A 22,500-nucleotide genomic window follows, 5' to 3' on the forward strand; every position below is an offset into this window, starting at 1 on the left:
CCAAACTCTCTAAAAGAGTATGACCAAGATTGAATAAGGAAAGCCAGAAGATCACCAGTAGAGTAGCCTTGACGGAACCCATACTGGCGATCAGATAGAAGGTTGTGAAGTGACAGATGTTTAAGAATCTTCCTGTTGAGGTTAGATTATAAAAACTTTAGATAGGCAGGAACTTAAAGCAATAACACGGTAGTTTGAGGGATCAGAACGGTCACCTTTTTTAGGAACAGGTTGAATGTAGGCAAACTTCCAGCAAGAAGGAAAGGTAGATGGTGACAGACAGAGCTGGAAGAGTTTGACTAGGTAAGGTACAAGCACGGTGGTACAGCTTCGGAGAACAATAGGACGGACTCCATCAGGTCCGCAAGCCTTTCGAGGGTTAATGCTAGCGAGTGCATGGAAAACATCACTGCGAAGAATTTTAATAGGTAGCAAGAAGTAGTCAAGAGAGTGGAGGAGAGGGAGGAACAAACCCTGAATCGTTCAACGTAGAGTTTTTAGCAAAGGTTTGAGCGAAGAGTTCAAATTTAGAGATAGATGTGATAGCAGTGATGCCATCTGGTTGAAATAAAGGAGGGAAAGAAGAAGCAAAGTTATTGGAGATGTTTTTGGCTAGAAGCCAGAGGTCACGAGGGGAGTTAGATCTTGAAATATTTTGACACTTTCTATTAATGAAGGAGTTTTTGGCTAGTTGGAGAACAGACTTGGCATGGTTCTGGGCAGAAATACAAAGCACATGAAATTCTGGTAATGGAAAGCTCAAGTACCTTTTGTAGGCCACCTCTCTATCATGTATAGCACGAGAACAAGCTGTGTTAAATCAAGGTTTGGAAGGTTTAGGTTGAGAAAAAGAGTGAGGAATGTACGCCTCCATGCCGGACACTATCGCCTCTGTTATGTGCTTGGAACACAGAGACAGGTCTCTGACACGAAAGCAGTAGTCATTCCAAGGAAAATCAGCAAAGTACCTTCTCAGGTCCCCCAAGTAGCAGAGGCAAAACGTCAGAAGCACCTCTGCTTAGGGGGATCCTGAGGAGGGATTGGAGCGATAGGATAAGATACAGATTGTGATCGGAGGAGCCCAACGGAGAAGAGAGGGTAACAGAATAAGCAGAAGGATTAGAAGTTAGAAAAAGGTCAAGAATGTTGGGTGTATCTCCTAGACGGCCAGGAATATGAGTAGGGTGTTGCACCAATTGGTCTAGGTCGTGGAGGATCGCAAAGTTGAAGGCTAGTTCACCAGGATGGTCAGTGAAGAGAGGAAAGCCAAAGCTGGTGGTGAACATTGAAGTCTCCAAGAATGGAGATTTCCGCAAAAGGGAAGAGAGTCAGAATGTGCTCCACTTTGGAAGTTAAATAGTCAAAGAATTTCTTATAGTCAGAGGAATTAGGCGAGAGGTATATAGCACATATAAATTTAGTTTGAGAGTGACTCTGTAGTCATAGCTAGATGGTGGAAAACTCAGAAGATTCAAGAGCGTGGGAACGACAGCAGGTTAAGTCGTTGCACACATAAATGCAACATCCAGATTTGGATTGAAAGTAGGATGAAGAAAGTAGGAGGGAACAGAAAAGGGACTGCTGTCAGTTACCTCAGACTCCAGTATTTTGGTGTGGAAAAGATGATGAGGTTTAGTAGCGGAGAGGTGGTTTTCTACAGATTGAAAATTAGATCTAAGACCGCGAATGTTGCAGAAGTTAATGAAGAGAAAGTTGAGGGAGTATCAAGACACTTCGGGTCGATATCAGAAGAGCAGTCCGACCTGGGGACATTTGTGGTTCCCTCCCCAGATTGGGACTCCGAGGCTGGTGTAGGGGTCGCCATGATAATTTATAATTTTGAGTGAAGGATGTGTGTGTGTTATTAGGTGCTTGGGATTTTGTGGGAAGGAAGAGAGTTGTCTTTAGAGGGCAGGCTGTGATTGCCCCCTTGTGTTGTGAGACACAAAGAGAAACGTTCAGTGAGGTCACAGCTGGGTTTAATGACAAGTTCATAGCACTCTCTGATCCAGTGCTTTAGACCTCACTGGGAGTAATTATCGTTTCGGCAGGTGCCTACTGCCTAATGCCCAGTGATGTTTTAACCTGCCGGAATCCTACCGAGTGAATGGTGTGTCGTGTGACTATTTAAATGATGATTTCCTTACTAAGTTTCCATAGTCGATAAGGGATCCCGAGTTGTGCCAGTGTTTCTAGCAGACAACTATGGTGCAGTGTTTACCAATAGGGTACAACATACAATATGTCAACAGTATAGAGTCAAAGAAGTGAACGTTTCAGCTCTTTACTCAACCTCAAGCGGCTTCATTGAGAAACAAATAGAAAAATTTTGGACATCCTGCATAACTTAGTACGTGATAATACATGTACCTGGTTACCGCATTTCTGTTTATGGTTTTCGATGACACTCCTCGTTTAACAAAGCACGAGACGGAAAAGCGTCTTCCTTTTGAAGGTTTAAGTGATTAGCAGGGTCCCAGCTACAGTTATGATGGTTTATGAGGTACAATCGCACAAGTTTCCGAATATTCATTGTCAGGCAGGGCGCACGCTAATATGCACTAAGTTAGAGATGCAGGAATATTTATATTTTGGTGTGCTTCGGAGAAGGCGACTTAGTTTATATGAAGATTGTTACTCCATCTCGCCCTCATAAGTTCCAGGCATTCGTCTAATAATATATATATATATATATATATATATATATATATATATATATATATATATATATATATATATATATATATATATATATATATATATATATATATACAGAGAGAGAGAAAGAGAGAGAGAGAGAGAGAGAGAGAGAGAGAGAGAGAGAGAGAGAGAGAGAGAGAGAGAGAGAGAGAGAGAGAGAGAGAGAGAGAGAGAGAGAGAGAGAGAGAGAGAGAGAGAGAGAGAGAGAGAGAGAGATTAAATGTACATGAGCCTCATTCACATGAAGGAAGGAACTGGAAAAGAAATACGGAAGAAACAAAACTGAAGAAGAAGAAGAAGAAGAAGAAGAAGAAGAAGATTAAATTCCTTGCAAATACCACAATAAAAGAAGAAGAAGAAGAAGAAGAAGAAGAAGAAGAAGAAGAAGATTAAATTTCTTGCTAATACCACAATAAAAGAAGATGAAGAAAGATTAAGGCGAAGACAAGGAAGAAGAAGAAGACCATGAGGAGGAGGAGAAGAAGGAGGAGGAGAAGGAGGAGGAGGAGGAGGAGGAGGAGGAGGAGGAGGAAAAGACAAAAGGAAAGAAGAATGAAAGGAATATTGAAGAAGAAAAATAGAGGAGCTGGATGGACGTGATATGATGAGAGAAGAACTGAGGAAAGGAGGAGGGAAGAGAGAGTCTCACGGTGAGATGCCGGCAACTATTTTTAGCTCACTGATGTAATGAGAACAAATAAGTTACTAGAGACGCACAAACTCACTCATTCTGTCTCACCAGCCAAGTGTTAACAGCACACTGAAATGTCTGGAGTGTAGCAGCGTTGTGGATCTCCTGTCGCACCAGACTTCGACAGCCTAGCCCTAGCGTACCTAGGCAGGAATGTCTCGTTCCTGGCGAAGGGCACGGTTAGTTGCTGTTTCCTCGAGTGGGCGTCTCTGGTGGTGTGAGGGTAAGGCGTCGTAGTCGTAGTCGTAGTCGTCGTCGTTCTCTCTCTCTCTCTCTCTCTCTCTCTCTCTCTCTCTCTCTCTCTCTCTCTCTCTCTCTCTCTCTCTAATATTTGGCTGCTTATAATAATAACATGTATATAATCACTGGATATCATATAAATATTTTGTCAAGTATTCGAATACGAACGCAGAACAAGAAGCCTGCAACACTGTCGTAGACGTGAGAGCCACAATAATGTGTTTTACCTCTTCGGAACTGTAAAATACCCTTTACGCAGTTCAATTCCTTATTCCTTTCTATATTAAATGTCCAAAATTTACATGAAAGCACCCTTAGGTGTAACGTAAATATTCCTGGCATTAAACACACACACACACACACACAAAAAAAAAAAAAAGTTACTGACTTAAATCTATGTTTTTAATATTTTAAAGTTGACAAAAATATCGAATGTAAAACTAAAATTACTTCAGAATAAGACTTTCCCAAGACCAACACGACTATGACAACAACATCAAATCCAAGACTAATATCACCTTATTCATTTGTCACCCATTTGAAAAATCTTTCCCATTCACCTATCTGTATTATATCACTTTTATAAGAAACTATCATATTTGTGCAGCTTAGAGATGCGAGATCGTTTTATTACTCAAAGAATGTAAAAAAAAAATAAATGTCACGTGTGATTCCTTTTTGAGTTTTTGTAAAAGTTAAATCTGGGGAAGATTTCTCCTCAGCACATTTATTTTTTTTGTGATAACAATTCAAATAATAGGAAATGCTTTGTCTAGGGAAGTCTATAAAAATAATCTGTGCTGATGACCTTTACATTTGTTGCAAGCATGTCCACTAGTGCACGGTGGCAGGATCACTGGCGATGGTGCTCCCAACATTCTTGCGGGAATATACTTTTTTTCCATTGGTTGCATCTTGATTTTGATCTCTTCCTTCAATACCAAGAACTTGTCTGCTAAAACATCAAGTACAAAATATGGAAACCCCACAAAATAGGCATCATCATTATCAAAAAAAAAAAAAAAAAGTTCGTAAGTACTTTCTTCACCACCATCATCATCATTTTCATTCAAAATGACACATGTAATGCAGCGCAATTATAACTCAATTACGGTAGCCTTTTTAAAAGGTCGTGACGATGCGAAATTGGCATTGTGTACTTTGTTATGTGTATATATATATATATATATATATATATATATATATATATATATATATATATATATATATATATATATATATATATATATATATATATATATATATATATATAAAACAGAAAATAATGAGGACAAAAAATGAACACCACACACACACACACATACACACACACAAACACACACACACATCACCATCACACCTGCTTTACATGAGCCACGTTCGCAGTCGGCACATCCGATCCCTCACCATCTTTGTACACTTGTGTTCTCGTATTGTCACCGCCACTGCACATTCAGTAATCTTTTACACACAGACGCATACACACACACACACTCTCTCTCTCTCTCTCTCTCTCTCTCTCTCTCTGTATCATACACCTACGGTCATCTTCTGGTCACCCCACCAGTCTTCCCTACGGAAAGAGCTCAGAGCTCGTATTGACCGATCTTTGGGTAGGACTGAGACTACTCACGCACCACACTTCGGGACAGCGAGGTCACAACCCCTCGGGTTACATCCCGACAAGGGGCTACACATTAGTAAGAGTCTCCCAATTGACACGCCACGCCCCGGGACTCGAATCCGAGCCTTCTCGGTTGTGAACCGAGCGTGCCAACCACTACACAACGCGGCGGTGTGTGTGTGTGTGTGTGTGTGTGTGTGTTTATATATATATATATATATATATATATATATATATATATATATATATATATATATATATATATATATATATATATATATATATATATATATATATATATATATATATATATATATATATATATATATATATATATATATATATATATATATATATATACACTCAATGATGTTTTATTTTTGTCTGATGATGCCTTCTGCTTAAGATGAAACGTTGCAACTTCAATAAATGAAGAATTATTCCTGGTTCGTCCCTGTTCACCTGATTTGTATCTTGGAACTTATCTAATATATATATATATATATATATATATATATATATATATATATATATATATATATATATATATATATATATATATATATATATATATATATATATATTAGATAAGTTCCAAGATACAGATCAGGTTTTACGTCCGGTTTCCTTAGTTTGTTAGGGGTTAGGACAGCACCTCCTACTGAAGAACTTTGGATTTGGCATTTGCGAACCGTTGACCCGAGTAAATGCATTTCCTACCCTCTGACCGTGGCTAGGATTCGAACCTTAGCGCCTGCGCACTCCTCGGTCTCTAAAGCGCGAGCGGCCCCACTGTACCACGGCAGGTTCAAATACACTACAAATACGAGTATAACGTGAAAAAAAGTCTGCCCTCCTCATAGGTTTGATAGATATGCATATTTATAAAATCTTAGCATACTGATATCTGCCTCACGAAGGTACCTGGATGTAATCATTTCACTTGCTAGAACTGCAGGAATTCTCGTATTTCCGTTGTATTCTTGTGTCAATAATATATGTATTATAAATGGGAAAGTAAATGATGATGGTAAAGGCACTTGTGATATGTTTAATTATATTTGAAGCGAATATCATCGATTCACTGTGTAGATGTGATGTTAACGTATAAATAGAATCTGAACTATGAAACTTCCTTCCATACAAAAATACATCATCACATACAGCAATGTCTCCCTGACAAACAGCTGGTAACATCAGGTTTAAGATATGAAGGACCAGCGCTGCAGACATCTGTTAAGATGTCCTTCAAATGAAAGTACGATGACAGAAAACTAAACCGAGTTGGGGCTTAACTGATTATTGCCTCTCTTGAAAGCGCCAGGAAAGATGTAGTGTAGCAAAGAAGGTTCATAAATTCGAATCTTTAGTGATGTTTAAACACAGGGTTCATTATAGGGATTGAGGATTCGAACCAAAGTTCATAGCTCCAAATCGGAAACGATGTTAAATACTGGGTGAACAAAATAAATAATGCCTGGCTTTCCTTGCTTCTCAAATCACTACATAGTCTGTCGCACCACTCAGCGCATACATGTACACTACACATAAGTACATTGACTGACATGACTTTGCCTTTCATTGGTTTCGCCGTAAATAAGTTCTTTATTTTCATGGGTATTTTCTCCATTTGTTTAATGCAAGAATTTTCGACTATTTAACTGATGCCACTTCTCTTTTTTGGAATCTGTTTCATTGAGCGAGTGTGTATATAATGTCACTGCATGTAGAACTGGTGAAACTTAGAATCTCATCAGTAAAAAAGTCTGATTCAAACTTTAAAAATTCTAAAAATCATGGGGTGTGATAGAACCATTATTAAGATTCCAAATAATCCTCGTTGTCGATAGCAGAAATAAAAGTACCATTATGCTTCATCACGTCACACTTTATTATATAAACCGGACAAAAATTAATAGTCGAAAGTTTTTATGTGTTTTAACACCCCATGGAGATGTTGACATTCATAAATATTATTCACAGAATCAAAATTAATATGACAGGTGGTATTTTTACTTTCTTGAAATTTCCATTGGTATTAAAGGTCAATTTTTTTTCAGAATTCAGCGGAATTCCACCATCAAGTCGCATTCCATCTTCCTTTATATTCTAAATGTCGTCACTGTCCTCCTAAAATCTTTCATCTTACTGTTTGATAAAAATTCATAAATTTAAGGGATACTTCTTGTGATGAGAATATATGAAATATATTTTTCAGTCAAACCTTAACCTATTTTAAGTTATTCAATAGCCATACAAAGTCTTTTAGAACCTGGATGTTTAATTTTTATCAGTTATACTAAAGTAGCATCATCAAACCAGACGTATCATCACAATGAAAAGAGAACCTTTTTCTGAAAAAAAAGATTAATATTTTTGACATTTCCTTTACAATGCTAAAGAAAAAAAAAAAAAAAAAAGCTCCCTTCTGCTTAGTATATTATCTTCTACCTTTAACTAGATTGTATGTGTTCAGCAAACACCTTCAGTCATTAAAACCTCTGGTCAAAACATTAAGCCGCCTCTGGGTAAATACCTCTGATCTTCCACTAGTGCGTACTTTCAAATTTGGAATTATCATTTTCGTCGAACAGATTCTGATGACACGGAATACATTATTTTGGAGCCTATTTCATTACATTGTTGGAATAAATTATTATTTATTTATTTATTTTATTTTATTTTTTATTCTATTTTTTATTTTTTTTTGCATTTTATCATTCTACTCTGACAGAGCAGAGGTAACAATCTTAAATCTTCATTACCTACAATACCAATAGACGAACTGTATGTGGATCTCATGGATAATCTAAATTTTTTCCGACTCCAAGATAAACGCAACGGCTATTCCTTAGAAACTAATTTCCTTTCATCATATCCGGTTGCCATGTTGTACACTAGCTTTTTCTTTTTCTTTTTTATTTATTAACTGTATAATACAAAAAATTCCGTTGTTGCTGACTAATACAAATTAACATCAATATAGTAATTAATAAATAATAATGGTGAAAAAAATGTCATATAGTATATCACGTGTAAACTGTGCCTCTGTGCTTTACTTTCTAACATTTAGTGAATTGAGAAGAAAACATTTTCAAATGGCAGCCCTTCATTGTTTTCGTGAAAGATGGAAATAGGTATGCTTCACACAGGTTCTGCCAAGTGTAGGCCTGATGACTTGCAGCTTTCTTTATTTTCTTATGTACTAACCGCAGTCGTTGTAGTTGTCACGATATTGGTTGTACTCATTGTCGTAGCAGTAGTCATCGTCGAAGTCGTCATCTCTGCAGTCATCGTAGTCGTCGTCATCTCTGTAGTCATCATCGAAGTCGTCGTCATCTATGTAGTCATCATTGTAGTTGTTGTCATCTCTGTGGTCTTCATTGTACTCGTCATCTCTGTAGTCATCATCGTAGTCGTCGTCATCTTTGTAGTCATCATCGTAGTCGTCGTCATCTTTGTAGTCATCATCGTAGTCGTCGTCATCTCTGTAGTCATCATCGTAGTCATCATCTCTGCAGTCATCATTGTGGTCGTCGTCATCTTTGTAATCATCATTGTAGTCGTCGTCATCTCTGTAGTCATCATTGTAGTCATCTCTGTAGTCATCATTGTAGTCATCATCTTTGTGGTCTTCATTGTTGTCATCTCTGTAGTCATCATTGTAGTCATCATCTTTGTGGTCTTCATTGTTGTCATCTCTGTAGTCATCATTGTAGTCATCATCTTTGTGGTCTTCATTGTTGTCATCTCTGTAGTCATCATTGTAGTCATCATCTTTGTGGTCTTCATTGTTGTCATCTCTGTAGTCATCATTGTAGTCGTCGTCACTGTTGATGTCATCGTCGGAAGGATTGTGACCAAAGTTATGATGTATTCAGTGGTGACAAGAGTCTGAGGGATTGTGGATAGCCCCGTCACCCCCATGCTCTCCAGTTCCATCTTGGCAAGATTCGCGTTTTCTATCTCTTTATTGTATAGTTCTGGAATTTTGTTTACTGTACCTACCATTACTATTAAGATGCTTCTTATTTCTTCCTTTTCTTTGTATCCTATTTCAACGGATTTAAATTTAGCTACAATGATTACAAGATTAGTGAGAACTTCAAACATAATGGTTATATCAACAGATACAACTGCGGAATCCCCCAATATTACTTGCTGATTTAGCTGGATAATGATTACGGAGACATCCTCTCTTTTCCTCCTTCGCCTTCTCCGTTGACTAAGGAGAGTGTTAAGTTCATTTATAATATCCAAAGCTCTTCTCTGATAGTTCGCCAGTGCTTCTGCTCTTTCAAGATAATCATTAAGACTCCGCCCAAGTCCACTAGTAGTAGAAGTAGCAGCAGTGGTAGTAGTTGTGGCAGTGTCGGTAGCAGTAGTATCAGTATTGGTAATAGTAGTATCAGTATTAGTAGGGGTAGTAGCAGTATTGATAATAGTAGTTGCAGTATCAGTATTGGTAGTAGCAGTAGCAGTATTGGTGGTGGTAGTAGCAGTATTGCTAGTAGTAGTGTCAGTGTTGGTGGTAGTAGTAGTAGTAGTAATAGGAACAACAGTATCAATAGTAGCAGTACCGGTAATAGTAGTGCCAGTAGCAGCAGTAGTAGTAGTAATAGTAGCAGGAATAGTACCAATAATGGTAGTAGTAGTAGTAGTGGCAGTATTGGGTGTTGTAATACTGACAGTACTGGTTGTAGTGGTAGTGGCAGTATTGGCTGTAGTAGTAGTAGTAGTTGTGATGGTGGTAATATCAGTAATGGTATTAGGTGTAGCGGTACTGGTAGTAGTTGTAGCGGTATTGGCAGTAGTTGTAGCAGTAGTAGTTGTAGCAGTAGTAGTAGTAGTAGTAGTAGTAGTAGTAGTAGTAGTAGTAGTAGTAGTAGTAGTAGTAGTAGTAGTAGTAGAAGCAGTATTAGTAGTAGTAGTAGTAGTAGTAGTAGTAGTAGTAGTAGTAGTAGTAGTAGTAGTAGTAGTAGTAGTAGTAGTAGCAGCAGTAGTAGTAGTAGTAGTAGGGGTAGAAATAGGGGTGGTAGTAGTAGTAGTAGTAGTAGTAGTAGTAGTAGTAGTAGTAGTAGTAGTAGTAGTATTAATACTAGGAGTGGTAGTAGTACTAGTAGTGGTAGTAGTACTAGTAGTGGTAGTAGTACTAGTAGTGGTTGTAGTATTATTATTATTATTATTATTAGTAGTAGTAGTAGTTGTAGTAGTAGTAGTAGTAGTAGTAGTAGTTGTTGTTGTTGTTGTTGTTAGCGGTGTGGTCGTCGTGGTGGTCATTTCTTTCTCTGCAAAAACAGAAAATTAGGTCATTACCCAGGGCGATGTTACACAGCTCTACAAAAGTCATACTAATCACAATTTCCGCATTTTTACTGTTCGTTGTGTGTGTGTGTGTGTGTGTGTGTGTGTGTGTGTGTGTGTGTGTGTGTGTGTGTGTGTGTGTGTGTGTGTATCTGTACTAGCCACTTCACCTATCACGCAGCAGTAGCAGTCATTGTACTCGCATTTCCCGTTAATGTAGCCATTACAGTATTTCTTTTTGGCGACGCAGAAACCCCAGCCGCCGTAGCACTTCTTGGGACACTTGACGCAACATTTGCACCGGTCATTCTTGCACCCCTTCTTAATTCTCCTTTCCCACTTCTTGCACTTTTTCTTGCACTTTCCTTTATATTTCTTGCATCTTCTCTTTTCAGATTTTTTGCAGCGCTCTAAAAAAAAAAAATGTCATGAATATCTTACCATTAATAATGCAGAAATAAAAGAAATTAATTATCCGTACAAAATCTCTCTCTCTCTCTCTCTCTCTCTCTCTCTCTCTCTCTCTTTTCATATACACACACACACTGGTCCAGTCCATTCCAGCAAAATAAACACAATACTATGCTAATACTTACTCGGTTTCGGTTTCGGTTTCGGTTTCGGGTTCTTTTCGACGCAACACTCGCACGTCTTCTTCTTTCCACACATCTTGGGTATCACTGTTCCCTTCTTGCACTTGCCCCATTTCTTGCATAATCCTCCTTTCTTGCTACACTTCTTCGTATTTTTCTTGCACTTCTTCTTCTTCTTCTTCTTCTTCTTCTTCTTCTTCTTCTTCTTCTTCTTCTTCTTATCTTTATTATCTTTATCATTATCACTATCTTTTTCTGGTCTTGCTTTATTGTTTTTTTTATTCAGTTCCGCATCCTCACTGGTTGCAGGTGTATCTTTATCTTTTCGAGTAGACAATTCTTTTTCCTTAAATTTTCGTTGTTTGAGTTTATTTTTCCCCGTTGCATTTTTATTGCGCTTTTTACCAGATTTTTTTTTTCTCTTTTTGCTGGTTTCCTTTGTTTTCTTCTGTACCCTATTTGCTTTCTTTAGCTTTTTCTTGATACGCTGAGCCTTTTTTTTCGACTTATTTTTCTTCTTTTTTCCGCTATGCATATTCTTTTCAATAGATTCCTTTTTCCTTTTCTTGTTGGTTTCCTTTCCATCTTCCTGTATCCTCTTCGCCTTTTTCATCTTTTTCTTTAGTACTGGTTTATTTTTTTTCAATTTCTTGTTTTTTTTCTTTGTTGCATTCTCCTTGTGATTTTTACCATATTTCTTAATATTTTTCTTCTTCAGCTTCTTGGCCTTCTTGAGTTTTTTATTTCTATTTTTGTTGTTGTTATCCTTGTTCTTGTTGTTGTTCTTCTTCTTTTTCATTTTTATTTCGGAATCGTTAGTTTTTACTGTTTTTGATTTTGTATTGCCACGCTTCAAATTTGCTTTCTTAAGAGGCTTCTTGTTTTTATCACTCGCGTTTTTCCCTTTTGTTTTTTTGGCGGATGTTTTTTGCTTCTTCGTTTTTCTTGCCGTTTTTCTTGCCTGCTTTCTTGTCTTTGTTCTTTTCTTATTTTTTTTATCTAGATTACCTTTAGTTTTCTGTGCATCTGCAGGAGATTTCCTATTTTGAATTTCATTTTTTAAATCTACTGATTCCTCCTGAGGTACATTCCTTATTCTCTCTTTACTTGACTGTTTTCTCTCGTCCACATGAGACTGGCTCAGGGAGGGTTCATGTACACAGTTCCCTCCTTCACCCTCACAGTTAGTACTTCCAACACTTTGCAGAACTTTCATCACGTCCTCGCTTTCCTCTGCTGTAGCTCCACATACCTAAAAAGTGTGATTTATTGGCGTTGTTATTTTTGTTGTTGTGAAAGGATTCAAAGGCCAATACATTGTACAGGAATGCAGCAGCATCTGCAATACTATTGAAACACAAAATTAATTGTTTGAAAGGAATTACATCATAACGCACAAGAGGAGAAAAATACGCATGTCATCGTGACATATGATAGAGACTACTAGTACAAACAGAATAAACAATAAGTAATTAGTCAATCATAGTAAAGTTAAGTGTTCACTAATATGGCTAATGGCTAGACAGAGAAAGATTCGATAGAGAAATGCGGAGTGAATTCCATTTTATCTTTGTTGGAATACTTCTTATACTGAGTTTATGATAAAATTCAGTAATGTTCACGGCCAGCGGTGCTGATAGGAGACTAACTTTTTTTTTTTTCACACAAAATGAATGAAATGTATTCTATTTGAAATTTCAGAAATACACAGTATCTGTGTAATCTGATGAGCATACTAATTCCTGTGAACATACCTTATCTCTGCCTGTCAACGTGGCAGCAGGAAACGGTATCAATTTGAGTAAAACCAAATAATGAATAGTGTATTCATCTGCGGACGAAAGATTTCTTTTAATACAATTAATTGCTTTATTTTCATTAGTTGCTTTCTTTAACGAAATTGCATTAAACCATTTAATTCCTTCCGTACATTATACGGGTACAACTTTTATGGCGTATTGTTTTCTTGAGTCTGACATGTGGATATTTTTTTGCCCTCCAAGGCTATACCGTACTCATGTCATTCATTATCATGTATATTCTGTTCATCGTGCCAGTACAGGAAAGTTAATGAGTAACTACAATCGCATTTATTAAAATATGTGATACTCTGTTCTTGATATATATATATATATATATATATATATATATATATATATATATATATATATATATATATATATATATATATATATATATATATATATATATATATATATATATATATATATATATATATATATATAAATAACACACACACACACACACACACACACACACACATCACCGTGAATGTTACCCTGGTTAGGATAATTAACAAAGGATACGAAGGAAAAATGTAAGAAAGAAATGCTAGTTAGGAGGATGAACGAACCAGTACAAGAGATTCATAATATACATGGGATATGCAAGAACGTGTTTGTGAGCTCATCAAAACTGAAGGTATTAGACAGAAGAGATGCATTAAATTAATAGATTGTGCTAGTTCATATTTCTGTGAACAACGAAGCATTCTAAAATTGATAGCAACTACTTTCTTCGCACATGTCCTACTCCCATTATAGGGTTGTTCAACTTACAGCTCTCCTAAATAAGGTGGAGTGAAGAGCTTTTCGTTTCATTGACTCCTCTCCTCCAACAGACTGTCTCGAATCTCTTATTATCTTCTATCGTTATTTCTTTTTCTGTAATAGTTAACTGCATGCACAACACTGTCTACTTACTCTTATCCCACGTTCCTAATTCAAAAGTTAACCGGTATCTTTATTCTTTCATACTTGTCCACTGTTTGACTAATGAATTACTCTTCTTTTTATTGTTTTTATTTCTTCTTATGACGTGAACTGTTTTAAAGAAAGGAATATTAAGACACCTCAGAAACTAAATTGATTCTCTCCTTGTTCTCTTATTTTGACTTTTTTTTCCTAGGCTAATTTCTCTGACCCATGAAAAGTGAGCTTTTTACACCATGGAAGTATTTTCAAGAATTTCCATTTGCACAATATTCTTCTTGGATAAAAAATCTTATTTTTGTGGCACTTTATACAACAAAATCAATATCCTTTTCCAAAATAAACCAAGGAAAAAGTTGACAATATGTGCTTCTCGTATTACGACTGCATTTGCATGATGGAACTGATCACTGTTTAATACCTTGCGTCCCTCATTCAGATCAGGGGAGCTCCGCATTTCATGACACCTGTGGAGAAGTGCTTAAACCATGGCAGAGGAATAGAAAAGGTAGGTAGTGCATTATTATCTCTCTCTCTCTCTCTCTCTCTCTCTCTCTCTCTCTCTCTCTCTCTCTCTCTCTCTCTCTCTCTCTCTCTCTCTCTCTCTATATATATATATATATATATCCATCTTATCAATCATGATTAATCTAATCAATCATGATTAATGATAATGAATCTGAGGGGTTTGTATATGTGGGTAGCATCCCTTTATATTTTAAGTAAGAGGGGGAACCGGCCAAAGACAACAAAATTGATAAAAAAAAAAGAATGTCCGCAGTCAATCCCCCCTAAAAGAGAGAAAAAAAGAAGATTAATAATCAAATAAGTAAAAATAATAATAAAAAATAATATCAAAGGAATTATGAAAAGTTAGAAAAGTGTTGTGTCCAACATAAAAAAAAAAAAACAAGTCATTGGAAGACGGAATTACTGAAACAGACAGAGAGTTCCAGAGTTTACCAGTGAAAAGGGTGAAAGTTTGTCAATAGTGGTTAAGTCTTGCATCACTAAACCTGAACGCGAAGAAAACATGGAAGGAAAGCTGTGTGATAAGAAACCTTATAAGTTTAAAAAAGAGAAAGCAATTTTAGTAATAATGAAAAAAAAAAAATGAAAAATAAATAAATACGAAAAGCCATTTCTCAAAACAGAAACTCTTCTAACATTCACTAATAGGAAAGTTTCTTTTCTTCGCAAAATCATAGGCCAATAGAGTTACCTGCAGCAGGAGCAGCGACAGTAGCGCCAGGGAGCCGCAGCCCCCAGCGACTAGTGTTAAAGTCTTCATACCGGATGGGACGAGGGTCCGACCCGCTGTGCTGCTTAGGATAGTTTTGGACCTTTAAGTATATGAGGCATGGGATCGGGATATGCGCGTGATTCAACGGCGCATGCCCAGATGCAGAGGTAGGCAACATATGTGAAGGTCGCTGAACTCGCCATCGGGAGCAATTGATCAACATCAGCTGAAAATATGGCAGCAAGTACAGTACACCTTTTATTTTCTACTCTTGTGTGATAAGCATGAGAGTTGGGAATGCTAAATGTATGTTACCATAATACTTAAAGAAGTGCAATATCATTTTACGTAATAGATGAAAAAATAATTCACAGTATTTCTATCATTATGATTTAAGTTCGAATACTGTTATAACTAATGAGTGATAAACTTGATTTATATAAATTTTGGCTTGTATGAAAACAAATTGCGAACACCAGCATTCGAACGAAAACACCAGGAAACTATAATTACATAGAGACGTGTCTAGTCTGTATGATTCTTGTAAATGCGAAGCTCAGTCGCCGGAGTATCACTCTGATTTTTCCACCTCACTGTCAAATGCTTTATATCATGAATCAGTGAATTTATTTTGTATTTTAATTCCTATTTACTGAACATGAAATCTTAATATTTATTCTCTGGGAAAACTTTAAAACTTGATTTGCGTGTGTGTATGTGTGTGTGTGTGTGTGTGTGTGTGTGTGTGTGTGTGTGTGTGTGTGTGTGTGTTAGTTTGATGGAGAGCTTGTTAGTTCTGGGGAGGAGATAAGTAAAATTCTGAATCAGTATTTTCCAACTGTCTTCACCCAGGGAAACATGCAGATATACCAAATAGCCAACAGATGTTTAGAACACATGAGAATGAGAAGCTGACAGATATTACCATAACTAAGGAGATAGTGGAACAGGAGATACATAGGCTAAAAAAAAATTCAAGACACCCGGGCCAGATGAAATATATCCTAGAGTACTTAAGGAATGCAAAGAGGTTATTAGTGAGCCGTTAGTTTCTGTCTTTAGGAAATCACTTGAGTCAGGTGAGGTACCAGTAATGAAGTATCTATCTTTACGAAGGGAGTTAAAACTTTAGCGTCTAATTATAGACCTGTCAGCTTAACTTTTGTTGTAGGTAAAATAATGGAGTCAATAATAGCGAAGAACATTAGGGAGCATTTAGACAAATATAACTTAAAATTAGTCACAATAGATAAATAAATAAATAAAAAAAAAAAAAAAAAAAAAAAAATATATATATATATATATATATATATATATATATATATATATATATATATATATATATATATATATATATATATATATATATTTATTTATTTATTTATTTATGCATGGAGGAGGCAGTAGACACCTGCCGAAACGATAATTACTCCCAGTGAGGTCTAAAGCACTGTTCAGGGGGTGCTGTGAACTTATCATTAAACCCAGCTGTGACCTCACTGAACGTTTCCCTTTGTGTCTCACAACACAAGGGGGTAGTCACAGCCTGCCCTCTAAAGACAACTCTCTTCCTCCACACAAAACTACAAGCACCTAATAACACACACACCCTTCACTCAAAAATTTTAAAATCATGGCGACTCCTACACCAGCCTCGGAGTCCCCATCTGGGGAGGGGACCATAAATGTCCCCAGGTCGGACTACCTTTCCGTCGACGACCCTAAGTGTCTTGACACACCCCCTCAACTTTTTCTTCATTAACTTCTGCAACATTCGCGGTCTAAGATCTAATTTTCAATCTGTAGAACACCACCTCTCCTCTTCTAAACCTCATCTTCTTTTCCTCACTGAAACTCAGGTGTCTGAGGCAACTGACAGTAGCCCCTTTTCTGTTCCCTCCTACTTTCTCTATCCTCATTTTCGATCCAAAGCTGGATGCTGCGTTTATGTGCGCAATGACTTAACCTGCTCTCGTGCCCACGCTCTTGAATCTTCCGAGTTTTCCACCATCTGGCTACGACTACAGAGTCATTCTCATACTAAATTTATCTGTGCTGTATACCTCTCTCCTAACTCCTCTGACTATAAGAAATTCTTTGACTACTTAACTTCCAAAGTGGAGCACATTCTGACCCTCTTCCTTTTTGCAGAGATCTCCATTCTTGGAGACTTCAATGTTCACCACCAGCTTTGGCTTTCCTCTCCCTTCACTGACCATCCTGGTGAACTAGCCTACAACTTTGCTATCCTCCATGACCTAGAGCAATTGGTGCAACACCCTACTCGTATTCCTGACCGTCTTGGAGGTACGCCCAACATTCTTGACCTTTTCCTGACCTCTAATCCTTGTGCTTATGCTGTCACCCTTTCTTCTCCGTTGGGCTCCTCCGATCACAATCTAATATCTTTATCTTGTCCTATCATTCCAATCCCTCCTCAGGATCCCCCTAAGCGAAGGTGCCTCTGGCGTTTTGCCTCTGCTAGTTGAGGGGACCTGAGGAGGTATTTTGCTGATTTTCCTTGGAATGACTACTGCTTCCGTGTCAGAGACCCGTCTTTGTGTGCTGAGCGACTAACAGAGGTGATAGTGTCTGGCATGGAGGCGTACATTCCTCACTCTTTTTCTCGTCCTAAACCTTCTAAACCTTGGTATAACACAGCTTGTTCTCGTGCTATACATGATAGAGAGGTGGCCCACAAAAGGTACTTAAGCCTTCCATCACCAGAATCTCATGCACTTTATATTTCTGCCCGGAACCAAGCCAAGTCTGTTCTCCAACTAGCCAAAAACTCCTTCATTAACAGAAAATGTCAAAATCTTTCAAGATCTAACTCCCCTCGTGATTTCTGGCATCTAGCCAAAAATATCTCCAATAACTTTGCTTCTTCTTCTTTCCCTCCTCTACTTCAACCAGATGGCACCACTGCTATCACATCTATTTCTAAAGCTGAACTCTTTGCTCAAACCTTTGCTAAAAACTCTACCTTGGACGATTCTGGGCTTGTTCCTCCCTCTCCTCCACCCTCTGACTACTTCATGCCACGTATTAAAATTCTTCGTAATGATGTTTTCCATGCCCTCGCTGGCCTAAACCCTCGGAAGGCTTATGGACCTGATGGGGTCCCTCCTATTGTTCTCCGAAACTGTGCCTCCGTGCTTGCACCTTGCCTAGTCAAACTCTTTCAGCTCTGTCTGTCAACATCTACCTTTCCTTCTTGCTGGAAGTTTGCCTACATTCAGCCTGTTCCTAAAAAGGGTGACCGCTCTAATCCCTCAAACTACCGTCCTATTGCTTTAATTTCCTGCTTATCTAAAGTTTTTGAATCTATCCTTAACAGGAAGATTCTTAAACATCTATCACTTCACAACCTTCTATCTGATCGCCAGTAAGGGTTCCGTCAAGGCCGCTCTGCTGGTGATCTTCTGGCTTTCCTTACTGAGTCTTGGTCATCCTCTTTTAGAGACTTTGGTGAAACTTTTGCTGTTGCCTTGGACATATCAAAAGCCTTTGATAGAGTCTGGCACAAAGCTTTGATTTCCAAACTACCCTCCTACGGTTTCTATCCTTCTCTCTGTAACTTCATCTCAAGTTTCCTTTCGAACCGTTCTATTGCTGCTGTGGTAGACGGTCACTGTTCTTCTCCTAAATCTATTAACAGTGGTGTTCCTCAGGGTTCTGTCCTGTCACCCACTCTCTTCTTATTATTCATTAATGATCTTCTAAACCAAACTTCTTGTCCTATCCACTCCTATGCTGATGATACCACCCTGCACTTTTCCACGTCTTTTCATAGACGTCCAACCCTTCAGGAGGTAAACATATCACGCAGGGAAGCCACAGAACGCCTGACTTCTGATCTTTCTAAAATTTCTGATTGGGGCAGAGCAAACTTGGTATTGTTCAGTGCCTCAAAAACTCAATTCCTCCATCTATCAACTCGACACAACCTTCCAGACAACTATCCCCTCTTCTTCAATGACACTCAACTGTCCCCCTCTTCTACACTGAACATCCTCGGTCTGTCCTTTACTTATAATCTGAACTGGAAACTTCACATCTCATCTCTAGCTAAAACAGCTTCTATGAAGTTAGGTGTTCTGAGACGTCTCCGCCAGTTTTTCTCACCCCCCCAGCTGCTAACTCTGTACAAGGGCCTTATCCGTCCATGTATGGAGTATGCTTCAGATGTCTGGGGGGGTTCCACTCATACTGCTCTTCTAGACAGGGTGGAATGAAAAGCTTTTCGTCTCATCAACTCCTCTCCTCTAACTGACTGTCTTCAGCCTCTCTCTCACCGCCGCAATGTTGCACATCTAGCTGTCTTCTACCGCTATTTTCATGCCAACTGCTCTTCTGATCTTGCTAACTGCATGCCTCCCCTCCTTCCGCGGCCTCGCTGCACAAGACTTTCTTCTTTCTCTCACCACTATTCTGTCCACCTCTCTAACGCAAGAGTTAACCAGTATTCTCAATCATTCATCCCTTTCTCTGGTAAACTCTGGAACTCCCTGCCTGCTTCTGTATTTCCACCTTCCTATGACTTGAATTCCTTCAAGAGGGAGGTTTCAAGACACTTATCCACGAATTTTTGACCACTGCTTTGACCCTTTTATGGGACTGGCATTTCAGTGGGCATTTTTTTTATTAGATTTTTGTTGCCCTTGGCCAGTGTCCTTCCTACATAAAAAAAAAAAAAAAAAAAAAAAAAAAAAAATATATATATATATATATATATATATATATATATATATATATATATATATATATATATATATATATATATATATATATATATATATATATATATATATATATATATATATATATATATCAGTCATAGCATGGCTTCACAAAAGGGAAGTCTTGCCGCCTGACGAACTTGTTAAGTTTTTACAGTAAAGTGTACGAGGCAGCAGATAATGGTGATAGTTATGACATCTTATATCTGGACTTTAGTAAAGCGTTTGACAAGGTATCCCATCAGAGGCTCCTGAGAAAGGTTAGGGCACATGGGATAGATGGGAAGGTGTTAGGCTGGATAAGGTCATGGTTAAGCGACAGGTGACAGAGTTGTACTCGTAGGTCTATTAAAATCAGTACAGAGGAGAATGACTAAAATGATACAGGGGATGAGGAGTATTCCTTACGAGGAGAGACTGAAGCTGTTAAATTTACATTCTTTAGAGAGACGTAGGTTAAGATGGAACCGGATAGAAGTCTTTAAGTAGTATAAAGGTTATAACAAGGGGGACCTAATCAAAATTCTTAGGATCAACAAACAGGACAGAACAAGAAATAACGGGTTCAAGCTTAAAAAATTTTGGTTTAAGAAAGAGATAGAAGAAATTGGTTCTCAAATAGAGTGGTAAATGAATGGAACGGACTCAGTAATCATGTTGTTAGTGCTAAGACATAAGGGAGCTTTAAGAGAAGATTAGACGGATTTATGGATGGGGATGACAGGTGGGAATAGGAAGGTATATTTCATACAGGGACTGCCACGTGTAAGCCTGGTCGCTTCTTGCAGCTTCCCTTATTTCTTATGTTTTTATGTGTGTGTGTGTGTGTGTGTGTGTGTGTGTGTGTGTGTGTGTGTGTGTGTGTGTGTGTGTGTGTGTGTGTGTGTGTGTGTGTGTGTGTGTGTGTATCTGGGTGTGGCATCAGCAAATATCCAAAGTAGTGTACAGGTAACTGCGCCTGGTTCCGACACTCATCTCCGTTGCAATGGCGTTTGAGTCTGTGGTGGATGGTATCCCTTACCTCGGGGTACACGGCCACTATGACAACCATGTTTCCACAGTTTACTTTCCGATGTTTCTCCAGATACCTATTTATTGATATAACCAAAGGAAGGATTAATAGCCGGAAGAGCTATGAGCCAACCACCTTAGCCTGGATTCAAACCAGACTTACTAGCCAGACTTACTAGCCAGACTTACTAGCCACTTCACTACGGAGGCACAAGGTGGCACCAAAGTAAAAAAAGGAAAAAAAAAAAAAGACTAAAACGTGTGGAGAGGAGTAGAATCATTGCCTTTATTTTTATTTTTTTATTTTTTATCCTAGTCAGAGTACTGCCATATTATGAAAATTCGGATGTTTCTGTTGGGTCATCACATGTCAGAGTGAGGGAAAACTTGCCAAATGAGTTTTAATGTAGATAAGTGTAAAGTACTTCACATCGGATATCGAAACGAAAATGCAAACAATACAATGAACGTTACTTAACTCAAAAACGTAAGTTTTTTTTCTTTTGTTGGAGAGACACAGGCCAAGGGCAACAAAAGTTTAATAATGATGATAATAATGATAACAAAAAAAAAAAAAAAACGCCCACTGAGATGCCGTCCACGAATAGAGTCCGAAGCGGTAGTCAAAAATTGAAGGATAAGTGTCTTGAAACTTCCCTCTTGAAGGAATTCATGTTATAGGAAGGAGGAAATACAGAAGCAGGCAGGGAGTTCCAGAGTTTACCAGAGAAAGGGATGAATGATTGAGAATACAGGTTAACTCTTGCATTAGAGAGATGGACAGAATACGGGTGAGAGAAAGAAGAAAGTCTTGTGCAGCGAGGAAGCGGGAGGAAGGGGAGGCGTGCAGTTAACAAGATCAGAAGAGCAGTTAGTATGAAAATGGCAGAAGACAGCAAGTGATGCAGCATTGCGGCGATGAAAAAGAGACTGAAAGCTGTCAGTTAAAGGAGATAAGTTCATGAGACGAAAAAGGATTTGATTCCACCCTGTCTAAAAGAGTGGTATGAGTGGAAATCCCCCAGACATGTGAAGCATACTCCATACATGGATGAATAAGGCCCTTGTACAGAGTTAGCAGCTGGGGAGGGGAGGGGGTGAGAAAAATTGGCGGAAACGTCTCAAGACACCTAACTTCATATAAGCTGTTTTAGCTAAAGATGAGATGTGAAGTTTCCGGTTTATATTATAAGAAAAGGGCAGACCGAGGATGTTCAGTGTAGAAGGGGACAGTTGAGTGTTACTGAAGCAAAGGGGATAGTTGTCTGGAAGTTTGTGTCGAGTTGATAGATTGAGGAATTGAGTTTTTGAGGTATTGAACAATACCAAGTTTGCTCTGCCCCAATCAGAAATATTAGAGAGATCAGAGAGTGGGTGACAGGACAGAACCCTGAATATCACTGTTAACAGATTTAGGAGAAAAACAGTGACCGTCTACCACAGCAGCAATAGAACAATCAGAAAGGAAATTTGAGATGTGAAGTTACAGAGAGAAAGACAGAAACCGTAGGAGGGTAGTTTGGAAATCAAAGCTTTTATGCCAGACTCTATCAAAAGCTTTTGATATGTCTAAGGCAACAGCAAAAGTATCACCAAAATCTTTAAAAGAGGATGACCAAG

At 38.1% G+C, this 22,500-nt stretch overlaps 1 long non-coding RNA gene across 1 annotated transcript in view; it reads left to right on the top strand.

Annotated features, from left to right (window-relative positions):
• The window catches only part of LOC135107536 (uncharacterized), a 46,869-nt gene that overhangs the window by 4,809 nt on the left and 19,560 nt on the right, over positions 1-22,500 (top strand). The window contains exon 2 of the long non-coding RNA XR_010271811.1: positions 14,324-14,392. This is a non-coding gene — a long non-coding RNA (uncharacterized LOC135107536). The remainder of the gene's footprint in view (positions 1-14,323; positions 14,393-22,500) is intronic.

The sequence above is a fragment of the Scylla paramamosain genome, chromosome 15 (genome assembly GCF_035594125.1).
Source record: "Scylla paramamosain isolate STU-SP2022 chromosome 15, ASM3559412v1, whole genome shotgun sequence".
NCBI classification, from domain to species: Eukaryota; Metazoa; Arthropoda; class Malacostraca; order Decapoda; family Portunidae; genus Scylla; species Scylla paramamosain.